The 16,268-nt window shown below is 43.8% G+C and overlaps 1 long non-coding RNA gene across 5 annotated transcripts in view; it reads left to right on the top strand.

Moving 5' to 3' along the window:
* The first annotated feature begins 273 nt into the window (after window positions 1–273).
* Window positions 274–16,268, top strand: part of LOC307181323 — a 318,684-nt gene continuing 302,689 nt past the window's right edge. For 2 of the 5 annotated variants that reach the window (XR_013826444.1, XR_013826445.1), the window contains exons 1-4: window positions 274–369; window positions 7,768–7,849; window positions 10,923–11,004; window positions 14,078–14,159. This is a non-coding gene — a long non-coding RNA (uncharacterized lncRNA). Of the gene's footprint in view, window positions 370–4,628; window positions 4,690–7,763; window positions 7,850–10,922; window positions 11,005–14,077; window positions 14,160–16,268 lie in introns of those variants that run through there. The other 3 variants (XR_013826446.1, XR_013826447.1, XR_013826448.1) reach the window with 2 other exon arrangements.

Below are 16,268 nucleotides of genomic sequence, written 5' to 3' on the forward strand. Positions count from 1 at the left end.
GGTACATTCTTAGGCGTTTAATATGCGGTGTTGAGTCCATTTCGTTGAGCAAGGAGTAGCTCTTGTCTATTCCATATTTGACTTAAGGAACTTTATCTGTGCTCATTTCAATCTCTGGTTTATGCAGCACCCCAACTCACCTTTACCCTTAAGCAAGCATAAGTTGGTTTTCTAAATTTGAGACCCTGTTCTGTTCTGTAATTCAGTTCCTGTGTAGCCAAGTTTACATTCCGTGTATTACTGATATCTTATGATGTTTCTTTTTCTGTGTGACTTACTTCAGTTAGAATCATCATACCTGAATCCATTCATTGTGCTGCTAAGGGCCTGATGACACAGATTTCATTGCTGAGTGATATTGCTTTTTAAGTAAATACCACAACTTCTTTCCATTTTTCACTTTCTGCGATGTTGAACTTGTACTGTAAACGAGGTTCTTGTAAACAGAGCCGTTCCAAACTTGGGGTGGCTGTGTCTTTTTGATTTTAATTTCCCTAAGCTATAGGCCCCTAAGTGGAAGTGCCCTAGGCTCTGTTGCTTTGTTTTTTAGATGTTTCAGGAAACACCATACACTTCTCCCGAGTGGTTGTTGGCAATTTACATCCCGCCCATCAGCATAACAAGGCTCCCAGTTCTCCATGGCCTGTCCTGCCTTTCTGGATTTTACACTTTTTTCAGATGGCCCTTTTGACCGGGGGGAAGTGAGACTTCATTGTAGTGCAGATTTCCTTTGCAAGCTTGCTTGGTTGGCCAAAAAGGGCGTATGCGTTTTTTCCTGAATATATTCAGGAAAAAACGCATACGCCCTTTTTGGCCAAGTGCATCATTGTGGACGTTCTGCCTCTTTTCCTATGCTTTCAATGCAATTCCAGTCTACCTCCTGAAATCGGTTTCCTGCAATTCTGCCCCGCTTTCAAGTCCTCTTGGCAGTCTTACTTCAGTCTATTTTTGGACGATAGCTGTCATTTATAACTCTGCAGGTTTGTGAATTACAGTGCCCCTGAGCTCCTTTCTTCAACTCGCTTTCTTGTGACCTGGCCGCAACACCGCAGGATGGCTTCAGGCCCTAATCTGGTTCCGGTACGGCACGCTGAGCCTTTGGTTATTTCCTCTTCCTGGTGGGAAATGAGAGTTAAATTTGCCCGTCCAGACACCTCCAGCTAGCCTCTCATTTGTTCTCGCTATTCCTGTTCATCTTCCGCAGAAATTGCAAACTGGGCCAAACAGGAGGTTAAAGGCGCTGACTCTCCAAGTGGGGAGAGTGTTAGTAAAGCGTCTGGAATGTTGCACCCGAGTACCAGGGGAGGAAAACTGAGACATATTTGAACACGTCTCCCGTTCACATGGTTGATCATACTTGGGTTCCACATGCATGTTTTAGCTGAAGGAAGAATACCTTAAACCTGGAGAGTTGAGACCCGTGGAATGGGTACCATGCAATATGACTTCAAAGGGTCTTCATTTGCTCACCGAACCTCTCCAATCCTATCACTGCTGCGTTTATGCCCCTGTACACATGCTTGATTCTCTTTCGGAGACATAGCAATCCATAGGTTTTATGATACTTACTAGTCACGTACATTCTTAGGCGTTTAATATGCGGTGTTGAGTCCATTTCGTTGAGCAAGGAGTAGCTCTTGTCTATTCCATATTTGACTTAAGGAACTTTATCTGTGCTCATTTCAATCTCTGGTTTTATGCAGCACCCCAACTCACCTTTACCCTTAAGCAAGCATAGTTGGTTTTCTAAATTTGAGACCCTGTTCTGTTCTGTAATTCAGTTCCTGTGTAGCCAAGTTTACATTCCGTGTATTACTGATATCTTATGATGTTTCTTTTTCTGTGTGACTTACTTCAGTTAGAATCATCATACCTGAATCCACTCATTGTGCTGCTAAGGGCCTGATGACACAGATTTCATTGCTGAGTGATATTGCTTTGTAAGTAAATACCACAACTTCTTTATCCATTTTTCACTTTCTGCGATGTTGAACTTGTACTGTAAACGAGGTTCTTGTAAACAGAGCCGTCCCAAACTTTGGGGTGGCTGTGTCTTTTTGATTTTAATTTCCCTAAGCTATAGGACCATAAGTGGAAGTGCCCTAGGTTCTGTTGCTTTGTTTTTTACATGTTTCAGGAAACACCATACACTTCTCCCGAGTGTCTGTTGGCAATTTACATCCCGCCCATCAGCATAACAAGGCTCCCAGTTCTCCATGGCCTGTCCTGCCTTTCTGGATTTTACACTTTTTTCAGATGGCCCTTTTGACCGGGGGGAAGTGAGACTTCATTGTAGTGCAGATTTCCTTTGCAAGCTTGCTTGGTTGGCCAAAAAGGGCGTATGCGTTTTTTATTCCTGTTCATCTTCCGCAGAAATTGCAAACTGGGCCAAACAGTAGGTTAAAGGCGCTGACTCTCCAAGTGAGGAGAGTGTTAGTAAAGCGTCTGGAATGTTGCACCCGAGTACCAGGGGAGGAAAACTGAGACATATTTGAACACGTCTCCCGTTCACATGGTTGATCATACTTGGGTTCCACATGCATGTTTTAGCTGAAGGAAGAATACCTTAAACCTGGAGAGTTGAGACCCGTGGAATGGGTACCATGCAATATGACTTCAAAGGGTCTTCATTTGCTCACCGAACCTCTCCAATCCTATCACTGCTGCGTTTATGCCCCTGTACACATGCTTGATTCTCTTTCGGAGACATAGCAATCCATAGGTTTTAAGATACTTACTAGTCAGGTACATTCTTAGGCGTTTAATATGCGGTGTTGTGTCCATTTCGTTGAGCAAGGAGTAGCTCTTGTCTATTCCATATTTGACTTAAGGAACTTTATCTGTGCTCATTTCAATCTCTGGTTTTATGCAGCACCCCAACTCACCTTTACCCTTAAGCAAGCATAAGTTGGTTTTCTAAATTTGAGACCCTGTTCTGTTCTGTAATTCAGTTCCTGTGTAGCCAAGTTTACATTCCGTGTATTACTGATATCTTATGATGTTTCTTTTTCTGTGTGACTTATTTCAGTTAGAATCATCATACCTGAATCCACTCATTGTGATGCTAAGGGCCTGATGACATATATTTCATTGCTGAGTGATATTGCTTTGTAAGTAAATACCACAACTTCTTTATCCATTTTTCACTTTCTGCGATGTTGAACTTGTACTGTAAACGAGGTTCTTGTAAACAGAGGCGTCCCAAACTTTGGGGTGGCTGTGTCTTTTTGATTTTAATTTCCCTAAGCTATAAGACCATAAGTGGCAGTGCCCTAGGCTCTGTTGCTTTGTTTTTTAGATGTTTCAGGAAACACCATACACTTCTCCCGAGTGTCTGTTGGCAATTTACATCCCGCCCATCAGCATAACAAGGCTCCCAGTTCTCCATGGCCTGTCCTGCCTTTCTGGATTTTACACTTTTTTCAGATGGCCCTTTTGACCGGGGGGAAGTGAGACTTCATTGTAGTGCAGATTTCCTTTGCAAGCTTGCTTGGTTGGCCAAAAAGTGCGTATGCGTTTTTTCCTGAATATATTCAGGAAAAAACGCATACGCCCTTTTTGGCCAAGTGCATCATTGTGGACGTTCTGCCTCTTTTCCTATGCTTTCAATGCAATTCCAGTCTACCTCCTGAAATCGGTTTCCTGCAATTCTGCCCCGCTTTCAAGTCCTCTTGGCAGTCTTACTTCAGTCTATTTTTGGACGATAGCTGTCATTTATAACTCTGCAGGTTTGTGAATTACAGTGCCCCTGAGCTCCTTTCTTCAACTCGCTTTCTTGTGACCTGGCCGCAACACCGCAGGATGGCTTCAGGCCCTAATCTGGTTCCGGTACGGCACGCTGAGCCTTTGGTTATTTCCTCTTCCTGGTGGGAAATGAGAGTTAAATTTGCCCGTCCAGACACCTCCAGCTAGCCTCTCATTTGTTCTCGCTATTCCTGTTCATCTTCCGCAGAAATTGCAAACTGGGCCAAACAGGAGGTTAAAGGCGCTGACTCTCCAAGTGGGGAGAGTGTTAGTAAAGCGTCTGGAATGTTGCACCCGAGTACCAGGGGAGGAAAACTGAGACATATTTGAACACGTCTCCCGTTCACATGGTTGATCATACTTGGGTTCCACATGCATGTTTTAGCTGAAGGAAGAATACCTTAAACCTGGAGAGTTGAGACCCGTGGAATGGGTACCATGCAATATGACTTCAAAGGGTCTTCATTTGCTCACCGAACCTCTCCAATCCTATCACTGCTGCGTTTATGCCCCTGTACACATGCTTGATTCTCTTTCGGAGACATAGCAATCCATAGGTTTTATGATACTTACTAGTCACGTACATTCTTAGGCGTTTAATATGCGGTGTTGAGTCCATTTCGTTGAGCAAGGAGTAGCTCTTGTCTATTCCATATTTGACTTAAGGAACTTTATCTGTGCTCATTTCAATCTCTGGTTTTATGCAGCACCCCAACTCACCTTTACCCTTAAGCAAGCATAAGTTGGTTTTCTAAATTTGAGACCCTGTTCTGTTCTGTAATTCAGTTCCTGTGTAGCCAAGTTTACATTCCGTGTATTACTGATATCTTATGATGTTTCTTTTTCTGTGTGACTTATTTCAGTTAGAATCATCATACCTGAATCCACTCATTGTGATGCTAAGGGCCTGATGACATAGATTTCATTGCTGAGTGATATTGCTTTGTAAGTAAATACCACAATTTCTTTATCCATTTTTCACTTTCTGCGATGTTGAACTTGTACTGTAAACGAGGTTCTTGTAAACAGAGGCGTCCCAAACTTTGGGGTGGCTGTGTCTTTTTGATTTTAATTTCCCTAAGCTATAAGACCATAAGTGGCAGTGCCCTAGGCTCTGTTGCTTTGTTTTTTAGATGTTTCAGGAAACACCATACACTTCTCCCGAGTGTCTGTTGGCAATTTACATCCCGCCCATCAGCATAACAAGGCTCCCAGTTCTCCATGGCCTGTCCTGCCTTTCTGGATTTTACACTTTTTTCAGATGGCCCTTTTGACCGGGGGGAAGTGAGACTTCATTGTAGTGCAGATTTCCTTTGCAAGCTTGCTTGGTTGGCCAAAAAGGGCGTATGCGTTTTTTCCTGAATATATTCAGGAAAAAACGCATACGCCCTTTTTGGCCAAGTGCATCATTGTGGACGTTCTGCCTCTTTTCCTATGCTTTCAATGCAATTCCAGTCTACCTCCTGAAATCGGTTTCCTGCAATTCTGCCCCGCTTTCAAGTCCTCTTGGCAGCCTTACTTCAGTCTATTTTTGGACGATAGCTGTCATTTATAACTCTGCAGGTTTGTGAATTACAGTGCCCCTGAGCTCCTTTCTTCAACTCGCTTTCTTTTGAGCTGGCCGCAACACCGGAGGATGGCTTCAGGCCCTAATCTGGTTCCGGCACGGCACGCTGAGCCTTTGGTTATTTCCTCTTCCTGGTGGGAAATGAGAGTTAAATTTGCCCGTCCAGACACCTCCAGCTAGTCTCTCATTGGTTCTCGCTATTTCTGTTCATCTTCCGCAGAAATTGCAAACTGGGCCAAACAGGAGGTTAAAGGCGCTGACTCTCCAAGTGGGGAGAGTGTTAGTAAAGCGTCTGGAATGTTGCACCCGAGTACCAGGGAAGGAAAACTGAGACATATTTGAACACGTCTCCCGTTCACATGGTTGATCATACTTGGGTTCCACATGCATGTTTTAGCTGAAGGAAGAATACCTTAAACCTGGAGAGTTAAGACCCGTGGAATGGGTACCATGCAATATGACATCAAAGGGTCTTCATTTGCTCACCGAACCTCTCCAATCCTATCACTGCTGCGTTTATGCCCCTGTACACATGCTTGATTCTCTTTCGGAGACATAGCAATCCATAGGTTTTAAGATACTTACTAGTCAGGCACATTCTTAGGCGTTTAATATGCGGTGTTGAGTCCATTTCGTTGAGCAAGGAGTAGCTCTTGTCTATTCCATATTTGACTTAAGGAACTTTATCTGTGCTCATTTCAATCTCTGGTTTTATGCAGCACCCCAACTCACCTTTCCCCTTAAGCAAGCATAGTTGGTTTTCTAAATTTGAGACCCTGTTCTGTTCTGTAATTCAGTTCCTGTGTAGCCAAGTTTACATTCCGTGTATTACTGATATCTTATGATGTTTCTTTTTCTGTGTGACTTACTTCAGTTAGAATCATCATACCTGAATCCACTCATTGTGCTGCTAAGGGCCTGATGACACAGATTTCATTGCTGAGTGATATTGCTTTGTAAGTAAATACCACAACTTCTTTATCCATTTTTCACTTTCTGCGATGTTGAACTTGTACTGTAAACGAGGTTCTTGTAAACAGAGCCGTCCCAAACTTTGGGGTGGCTGTGTCTTTTTGATTTTAATTTCCCTAAGCTATAGGACCATAAGTGGAAGTGCCCTAGGTTCTGTTGCTTTGTTTTTTAGATGTTTCAGGAAACACCATACACTTCTCCCGAGTGTCTGTTGGCAATTTACATCCCGCCCATCAGCATAACAAGGCTCCCAGTTCTCCATGGCCTGTCCTGCCTTTCTGGATTTTACACTTTTTTCAGATGGCCCTTTTGACCGGGGGGAAGTGAGACTTCATTGTAGTGCAGATTTCCTTTGCAAGCTTGCTTGGTTGGCCAAAAAGGGCGTATGCGTTTTTTCCTGAATATATTCAGGAAAAAACGCATACGCCCTTTTTGGCCAAGTGCATCATTGTGGACGTTCTGCCTCTTTTCCTATGATTTCAGTGCAATTCCAGTCTACCTCCTGAAATCGGTTTCCTGCAATTCTGCCCCGTTTTCAAGTCCTCTTGGCAGCCTTACTTCAGTCTATTTTTGGACGATAGCTGTCATTTATAACTCTGCAGGTTTGTGAATTACAGTGCCCCTGAGCTCCTTTCTTCAACTTGCTTTCTTGTGACCTGGCCGCAACACCGCAGGCTGGCTTCAGGCCCTAATCTGGTTCCGGCACGGCACGCTGAGCCTTTGGTTATTTCCTCTTCCTGGTGGGAAATGAGAGTTAAATTTGCCCGTCCAGACACCTCCAGCTAGTCTCTCATTGGTTCTCGCTATTCGTGTTCATCTTCCGCAGAAATTGCAAACTGGGCCAAACAGGAGGTTAAAGGCGCTGACTCTCCAATTGGGGAGAGTGTTAGTAAAGCATCTGGAATGTTGCACCCGAGTACCAGGGAAGGAAAACTGAGACATATTTGAACACGTCTCCCGATCACATGGTTGATCATACTTGGGTTCCACATGCATGTTTTAGCTGAAGGAAGAATACCTTAAACCTGGAGAGTTGAGACCCGTGGAATGGGTACCATGCAATATGACTTCAAAGGGTCTTCATTTGCTCACCGAACCTCTCCAATCCTATCACTGCTGCGTTTATGCCCCTGTACACATGCTTGATTCTCTTTCGGAGACATAGCAATCCATAGGTTTTAAGATACTTACTAGTCAGGTACATTCTTAGGCGTTTAATATGCGGTGTTGAGTCCATTTCGTTGAGCAAGGAGTAGCTCTTGTCTATTCCATATTTGACTTAAGGAACTTTATCTGTGCTCATTTCAATCTCTGGTTTATGCAGCACCCCAACTCACCTTTACCCTTAAGCAAGCATAAGTTGGTTTTCTAAATTTGAGACCCTGTTCTGTTCTGTAATTCAGTTCCTGTGTAGCCAAGTTTACATTCCGTGTATTACTGATATCTTATGATGTTTCTTTTTCTGTGTGACTTACTTCAGTTAGAATCATCATACCTGAATCCACTCATTGTGCTGCTAAGGGCCTGATGACACAGATTTCATTGCTGAGTGATATTGCTTTTTAAGTAAATACCACAACTTCTTTCCATTTTTCACTTTCTGCGATGTTGAACTTGTACTGTAAACGAGGTTCTTGTAAACAGAGCCGTTCCAAACTTGGGGTGGCTGTGTCTTTTTGATTTTAATTTCCCTAAGCTATAGGCCCCTAAGTGGAAGTGCCCTAGGCTCTGTTGCTTTGTTTTTCAGATGTTTCAGGAAACACCATACACTTCTCCCCAGTGGTTGTTGGCAATTTACATCCCGCCCATCAGCATAACAAGGCTCCCAGTTCTCCATGGCCTGTCCTGCCTTTCTGGATTTTACACTTTTTTCAGATGGCCCTTTTGACCGGGGGGAAGTGAGACTTCATTGTAGTGCAGATTTCCTTTGCAAGCTTGCTTGGTTGGCCAAAAAGGGCGTATGCGTTTTTTCCTGAATATATTCAGGAAAAAACGCATACGCACTTTTTGGCCAAGTGCATCATTGTGGACGTTCTGCCTCTTTTCCTATGCTTTCAATGCAATTCCAGTCTACCTCCTGAAATCGGTTTCCTGCAATTCTGCCCCGCTTTCAAGTCCTCTTGGCAGCCTTACTTCAGTCTATTTTTGGACGATAGCTGTCATTTATAACTCTGCAGGTTTGTGAATTACAGTGCCCCTGAGCTCCTTTCTTCAACTTGCTTTCTTGTGACCTGGCCGCAACACCGCAGGATGGCTTCAGGCCCTAATCTGGTTCCGGCACGGCACGCTGAGCCTTTGGTTATTTCCTCTTCCTGGTGGGAAATGAGAGTTAAATTTGCCCGTGCCAACACCTCCAGCTAGTCTCTCATTGGTTCTCGCTATTCCTGTTCATCTTCCGCAGAATTTGCAAAACTGGGCCAAACAGGAGGTTAAAGGCGCTGACTCTCCAAGTGGGGAGAGTGTTAGTAAAGCGTCTGGAATGTTGCACCCGAGTACCAGGGGAGGAAAACTGAGACATATTTGAACACGTCTCCCGTTCACATGGTTGATCATTCTTGGGTTCCACATGCATGTTTTAGCTGAAGGAAGAATACCTTAAACCTGGAGAGTTAAGACCCGTGGAATGGGTACCATGCAATATGACTTCAAAGGGTCTTCATTTGCTCACCGAACCTCTCCAATCCTATCACTGCTGCGTTTATGCCCCTGTACACATGCTTGATTCTCTTTCGGAGACATAGCAATCCATAGGTTTTAAGATACTTACTAGTCAGGTACATTCTTAGGCGTTTAATATGCGGTGTTGAGTCCATTTCGTTGAGCAAGGAGTAGCTCTTGTCTATTCCATATTTGGCTTAAGGAACTTTATCTGTGCTCATTTCAATCTCTGGTTTTATGCAGCACCCCAACTCACCTTTCCCCTTAAGCAAGCATAAGTTGTTTTTCTAAATTTGAGTCCCTGTTCTGTTCTGTAATTCAGTTCCTGTGTAGCCAAGTTTACATTCCGTGTATTACTGATATCTTATGATGTTTCTTTTTCTGTGTGACTTACTTCAGTTAGAATCATCATACCTGAATCCACTCATTGTGCTGCTAAGGGCCTGATGACACAGATTTCATTGCTGAGTGATATTGCTTTGTAAGTAAATACCACAACTTCTTTATCCATTTTTCACTTTCTGCGATGTTGAACTTGTACTGTAAACGAGGTTCTTGTAAACAGAGCCGTCCCAAACTTTGGGGTGGCTGTGTCTTTTTGATTTTAATTTCCCTAAGCTATAGGACCATAAGTGGAAGTGCCCTAGGTTCTGTTGCTTTGTTTTTTAGATGTTTCAGGAAACACCATACACTTCTCCCGAGTGTCTGTTGGCAATTTACATCCCGCCCATCAGCATAACAAGGCTCCCAGTTCTCCATGGCCTGTCCTGCCTTTCTGGATTTTACACTTTTTTCAGATGGCCCTTTTGACCGGGGGGAAGTGAGACTTCATTGTAGTGCAGATTTCCTTTGCAAGCTTGCTTGGTTGGCCAAAAAGGGCGTATGCGTTTTTTCCTGAATATATTCAGGAAAAAACGCATACGCCCTTTTTGGCCAAGTGCATCATTGTGGACGTTCTGCCTCTTTTCCTATGATTTCAGTGCAATTCCAGTCTACCTCCTGAAATCGGTTTCCTGCAATTCTGCCCCGTTTTCAAGTCCTCTTGGCAGCCTTACTTCAGTCTATTTTTGGACGATAGCTGTCATTTATAACTCTGCAGGTTTGTGAATTACAGTGCCCCTGAGCTCCTTTCTTCAACTTGCTTTCTTGTGACCTGGCCGCAACACCGCAGGCTGGCTTCAGGCCCTAATCTGGTTCCGGCACGGCACGCTGAGCCTTTGGTTATTTCCTCTTCCTGGTGGGAAATGAGAGTTAAATTTGCCCGTCCAGACACCTCCAGCTAGTCTCTCATTGGTTCTCGCTATTCGTGTTCATCTTCCGCAGAAATTGCAAACTGGGCCAAACAGGAGGTTAAAGGCGCTGACTCTCCAATTGGGGAGAGTGTTAGTAAAGCATCTGGAATGTTGCACCCGAGTACCAGGGAAGGAAAACTGAGACATATTTGAACACGTCTCCCGATCACATGGTTGATCATACTTGGGTTCCACATGCATGTTTTAGCTGAAGGAAGAATACCTTAAACCTGGAGAGTTGAGACCCGTGGAATGGGTACCATGCAATATGACTTCAAAGGGTCTTCATTTGCTCACCGAACCTCTCCAATCCTATCACTGCTGCGTTTATGCCCCTGTACACATGCTTGATTCTCTTTCGGAGACATAGCAATCCATAGGTTTTAAGATACTTACTAGTCAGGTACATTCTTAGGCGTTTAATATGCGGTGTTGAGTCCATTTCGTTGAGCAAGGAGTAGCTCTTGTCTATTCCATATTTGACTTAAGGAACTTTATCTGTGCTCATTTCAATCTCTGGTTTATGCAGCACCCCAACTCACCTTTACCCTTAAGCAAGCATAAGTTGGTTTTCTAAATTTGAGACCCTGTTCTGTTCTGTAATTCAGTTCCTGTGTAGCCAAGTTTACATTCCGTGTATTACTGATATCTTATGATGTTTCTTTTTCTGTGTGACTTACTTCAGTTAGAATCATCATACCTGAATCCACTCATTGTGCTGCTAAGGGCCTGATGACACAGATTTCATTGCTGAGTGATATTGCTTTTTAAGTAAATACCACAACTTCTTTCCATTTTTCACTTTCTGCGATGTTGAACTTGTACTGTAAACGAGGTTCTTGTAAACAGAGCCGTTCCAAACTTGGGGTGGCTGTGTCTTTTTGATTTTAATTTCCCTAAGCTATAGGCCCCTAAGTGGAAGTGCCCTAGGCTCTGTTGCTTTGTTTTTCAGATGTTTCAGGAAACACCATACACTTCTCCCGAGTGGTTGTTGGCAATTTACATCCCGCCCATCAGCATAACAAGGCTCCCAGTTCTCCATGGCCTGTCCTGCCTTTCTGGATTTTACACTTTTTTCAGATGGCCCTTTTGACCGGGGGGAAGTGAGACTTCATTGTAGTGCAGATTTCCTTTGCAAGCTTGCTTGGTTGGCCAAAAAGGGCGTATGCGTTTTTTCCTGAATATATTCAGGAAAAAACGCATACGCACTTTTTGGCCAAGTGCATCATTGTGGACGTTCTGCCTCTTTTCCTATGCTTTCAATGCAATTCCAGTCTACCTCCTGAAATCGGTTTCCTGCAATTCTGCCCCGCTTTCAAGTCCTCTTGGCAGCCTTACTTCAGTCTATTTTTGGACGATAGCTGTCATTTATAACTCTGCAGGTTTGTGAATTACAGTGCCCCTGAGCTCCTTTCTTCAACTTGCTTTCTTGTGACCTGGCCGCAACACCGCAGGATGGCTTCAGGCCCTAATCTGGTTCCGGCACGGCACGCTGAGCCTTTGGTTATTTCCTCTTCCTGGTGGGAAATGAGAGTTAAATTTGCCCGTGCCAACACCTCCAGCTAGTCTCTCATTGGTTCTCGCTATTCCTGTTCATCTTCCGCAGAATTTGCAAAACTGGGCCAAACAGGAGGTTAAAGGCGCTGACTCTCCAAGTGGGGAGAGTGTTAGTAAAGCGTCTGGAATGTTGCACCCGAGTACCAGGGGAGGAAAACTGAGACATATTTGAACACGTCTCCCGTTCACATGGTTGATCATTCTTGGGTTCCACATGCATGTTTTAGCTGAAGGAAGAATACCTTAAACCTGGAGAGTTAAGACCCGTGGAATGGGTACCATGCAATATGACTTCAAAGGGTCTTCATTTGCTCACCGAACCTCTCCAATCCTATCACTGCTGCGTTTATGCCCCTGTACACATGCTTGATTCTCTTTCGGAGACATAGCAATCCATAGGTTTTAAGATACTTACTAGTCAGGTACATTCTTAGGCGTTTAATATGCGGTGTTGAGTCCATTTCGTTGAGCAAGGAGTAGCTCTTGTCTATTCCATATTTGGCTTAAGGAACTTTATCTGTGCTCATTTCAATCTCTGGTTTTATGCAGCACCCCAACTCACCTTTCCCCTTAAGCAAGCATAAGTTGTTTTTCTAAATTTGAGTCCCTGTTCTGTTCTGTAATTCAGTTCCTGTGTAGCCAAGTTTACATTCCGTGTATTACTGATATCTTATGATGTTTCTTTTTCTGTGTGACTTATTTCAGTTAGAATCATCATACCTGAATCCACTCATTGTGCTGCTAAGGGCCTGATGACATAGATTTCATTGCTGAGTGATATTGCTTTGTAAGTAAATACCACAACTTCTTTATCCATTTTTCACTTTCTGCGATGTTGAACTTGTACTGTAAACGAGGTTCTTGTAAACAGAGGCGTCCCAAACTTTGGGGTGGCTGTGTCTTTTTGATTTTAATTTCCCTAAGCTATAGGACCATAAGTGGAAGTGCCCTAGGTTCTGTTGCTTTGTTTTTTAGATGTTTCAGGAAACACCATACACTTCTCCCGAGTGGTTGTTGGCAATTTACATCCCACCCATCAGCATAACAAGGCTCCCAGTTCTCCATGGCCTGTCCTGCCTTTCTGGATTTTACACTTTTTTCAGATGGCCCTTTTGACCGGGGGGAAGTGAGACTTCATTGTAGTGCAGATTTCCTTTGCAAGCTTGCTTGGTTGGCCAAAAAGGGCGTATGCGTTTTTTCCTGAATATATTCAGGAAAAAACGCATACGCCCTTTTTGGCCAAGTGCATCATTGTGGACGTTCTGCCTCTTTTCCTATGCTTTCAATGCAATTCCAGTCTACCTCCTGAAATCGGTTTCCTGCAATTCTGCCCCACTTTCAAGTCCTCTTGGCAGCCTTACTTCAGTCTATTTTTGGACGATAGCTGTCATTTATAACTCTGCAGGTTTGTGAATTACAGTGCCCCTGAGCTCCTTTCTTCAACTCGCTTTCTTTTGAGCTGGCCGCAACACCGCATGATGGCTTCAGGCCCTAATCTGGTTCCGGCACGGCACGCTGAGCCTTTGGTTAATTCCTCTTCCTGGTGGGAAATGAGAGTTAAATTTGCCCGTCCAGACACCTCCAGCTAGTCTCTCATTGGTTCTCGCTATTCCTGTTCATCTTCCGCAGAAATTGCAAACTGGGCCAAACAGGAGTTTAAAGGGACTGACTCTCCAAGTCGGGAGAGTGTTAGTAAAGCGTCTGGAATGTTGCACCCGAGTACCAGGGAAGGAAAACTGAGACATATTTGAACACGTCTCCCGATCACATGGTTGATCATACTTGGGTTCCACATGCATGTTTTAGCTGAAGGAAGAATACCTTAAACCTGGAGAGTTGAGACCCGTGGAATGGGTACCATGCAATATGACTTCAAAGGGTCTTCATTTGCTCACCGAACCTCTCCAATCCTATCACTGCTGCGTTTATGCCCCTGTACACATGCTTGATTCTCTTTCGGAGACATAGCAATCCATAGGTTTTAAGATACTTACTAGTCAGGTACATTCTTAGGCGTTTAATATGCGGTGTTGAGTCCATTTCGTTGAGCAAGGAGTAGCTCTTGTCTATTCCATATTTGACTTAAGGAACTTTATCTGTGCTCATTTCAATCTCTGGTTTATGCAGCACCCCAACTCACCTTTACCCTTAAGCAAGCATAAGTTGGTTTTCTAAATTTGAGACCCTGTTCTGTTCTGTAATTCAGTTCCTGTGTAGCCAAGTTTACATTCCGTGTATTACTGATATCTTATGATGTTTCTTTTTCTGTGTGACTTACTTCAGTTAGAATCATCATACCTGAATCCACTCATTGTGCTGCTAAGGGCCTGATGACACAGATTTCATTGCTGAGTGATATTGCTTTTTAAGTAAATACCACAAGTTCTTTCCATTTTTCACTTTCTGCGATGTTGAACTTGTACTGTAAACGAGGTTCTTGTAAACAGAGCCGTTCCAAACTTGGGGTGGCTGTGTCTTTTTGATTTTAATTTCCCTAAGCTATAAGACCATAAGTGGAAGTGCCCTAGGCTCTGTTGCTTTGTTTTTTAGATGTTTCAGGAAACACCATACACTTCTCCCTAGTGGTTGTTGGCAATTTACATCCCGCCCATCAGCATAACAAGGCTCCCAGTTCTCCATGGCCTGTCCTGCCTTTCTGGATTTTACACTTTTTTCAGATGGCCCTTTTGACCGGGGGGAAGTGAGACTTCATTGTAGTGCAGATTTCCTTTGCAAGCTTGCTTGGTTGGCCAAAAAGGGCGTATGCGTTTTTTCCTGAATATATTCAGGAAAAAACGCATACGCACTTTTTGGCCAAGTGCATCATTGTGGACGTTCTGCCTCTTTTCCTATGCTTTCAATGCAATTCCAGTCTACCTCCTGAAATCGGTTTCCTGCAATTCTGCCCCGCTTTCAAGTCCTCTTGGCAGCCTTACTTCAGTCTATTTTTGGACGATAGCTGTCATTTATAACTCTGCAGGTTTGTGAATTACAGTGCCCCTGAGCTCCTTTCTTCAACTCGCTTTCTTGTGACCTGGCCGCAACACCGCAGGATGGCTTCAGGCCCTAATCTGGTTCCGGCACGGCACGCTGAGCCTTTGGTTATTTCCTCTTCCTGGTGGGAAATGAGAGTTAAATTTGCCCGTGCCAACACCTCCAGCTAGTCTCTCATTGGTTCTCGCTATTCCTGTTCATCTTCCGCAGAAATTGCAAAACTGGGCCAAACAGGAGGTTAAAGGCGCTGACTCTCCAAGTGGGGAGAGTGTTAGTAAAGCGTCTGGAATGTTGCACCCGAGTACCAGGGGAGGAAAACTGAGACATATTTGAACACGTCTCCCGTTCACATGGTTGATCATTCTTGGGTTCCACATGCATGTTTTAGCTGAAGGAAGAATACCTTAAACCTGGAGAGTTAAGACCCGTGGAATGGGTACCATGCAATATGACTTCAAAGGGTCTTCATTTGCTCACCGAACCTCTCCAATCCTATCACTGCTGCGTTTATGCCCCTGTACACATGCTTGATTCTCTTTCGGAGACATAGCAATCCATAGGTTTTAAGATACTTACTAGTCAGGTACATTCTTAGGCGTTTAATATGCGGTGTTGAGTCCATTTCGTTGAGCAAGGAGTAGCTCTTGTCTATTCCATATTTGGCTTAAGGAACTTTATCTGTGCTCATTTCAATCTCTGGTTTTATGCAGCACCCCAACTCACCTTTCCCCTTAAGCAAGCATAAGTTGTTTTTCTAAATTTGAGTCCCTGTTCTGTTCTGTAATTCAGTTCCTGTGTAGCCAAGTTTACATTCCGTGTATTACTGATATCTTATGATGTTTCTTTTTCTGTGTGACTTATTTCAGTTAGAATCATCATACCTGAATCCACTCATTGTGCTGCTAAGGGCCTGATGACATAGATTTCATTGCTGAGTGATATTGCTTTGTAAGTAAATACCACAACTTCTTTATCCATTTTTCACTTTCTGCGATGTTGAACTTGTACTGTAAACGAGGTTCTTGTAAACAGAGGCGTCCCAAACTTTGGGGTGGCTGTGTCTTTTTGATTTTAATTTCCCTAAGCTATAGGACCATAAGTGGAAGTGCCCTAGGTTCTGTTGCTTTGTTTTTTAGATGTTTCAGGAAACACCATACACTTCTCCCGAGTGGTTGTTGGCAATTTACATCCCACCCATCAGCATAACAAGGCTCCCAGTTCTCCATGGCCTGTCCTGCCTTTCTGGATTTTACACTTTTTTCAGATGGCCCTTTTGACCGGTGGGAAGTGAGACTTCATTGTAGTGCAGATTTCCTTTGCAAGCTTGCTTGGTTGGCCAAAAAGGGCGTATGCGTTTTTTCCTGAATATATTCAGGAAAAAACGCATACGCCCTTTTTGGCCAAGTGCATCATTGTGGACGTTCTGCCTCTTTTCCTATGCTTTCAATGCAATTCCAGTCTACCTCCTGAAATCGGTTTCCTGC

Source organism: Stenella coeruleoalba, assembly GCF_951394435.1.
Source record: "Stenella coeruleoalba genome assembly, contig: scaffold_221, whole genome shotgun sequence".
Lineage (NCBI taxonomy): Eukaryota > Metazoa > Chordata > Mammalia > Artiodactyla > Delphinidae > Stenella > Stenella coeruleoalba.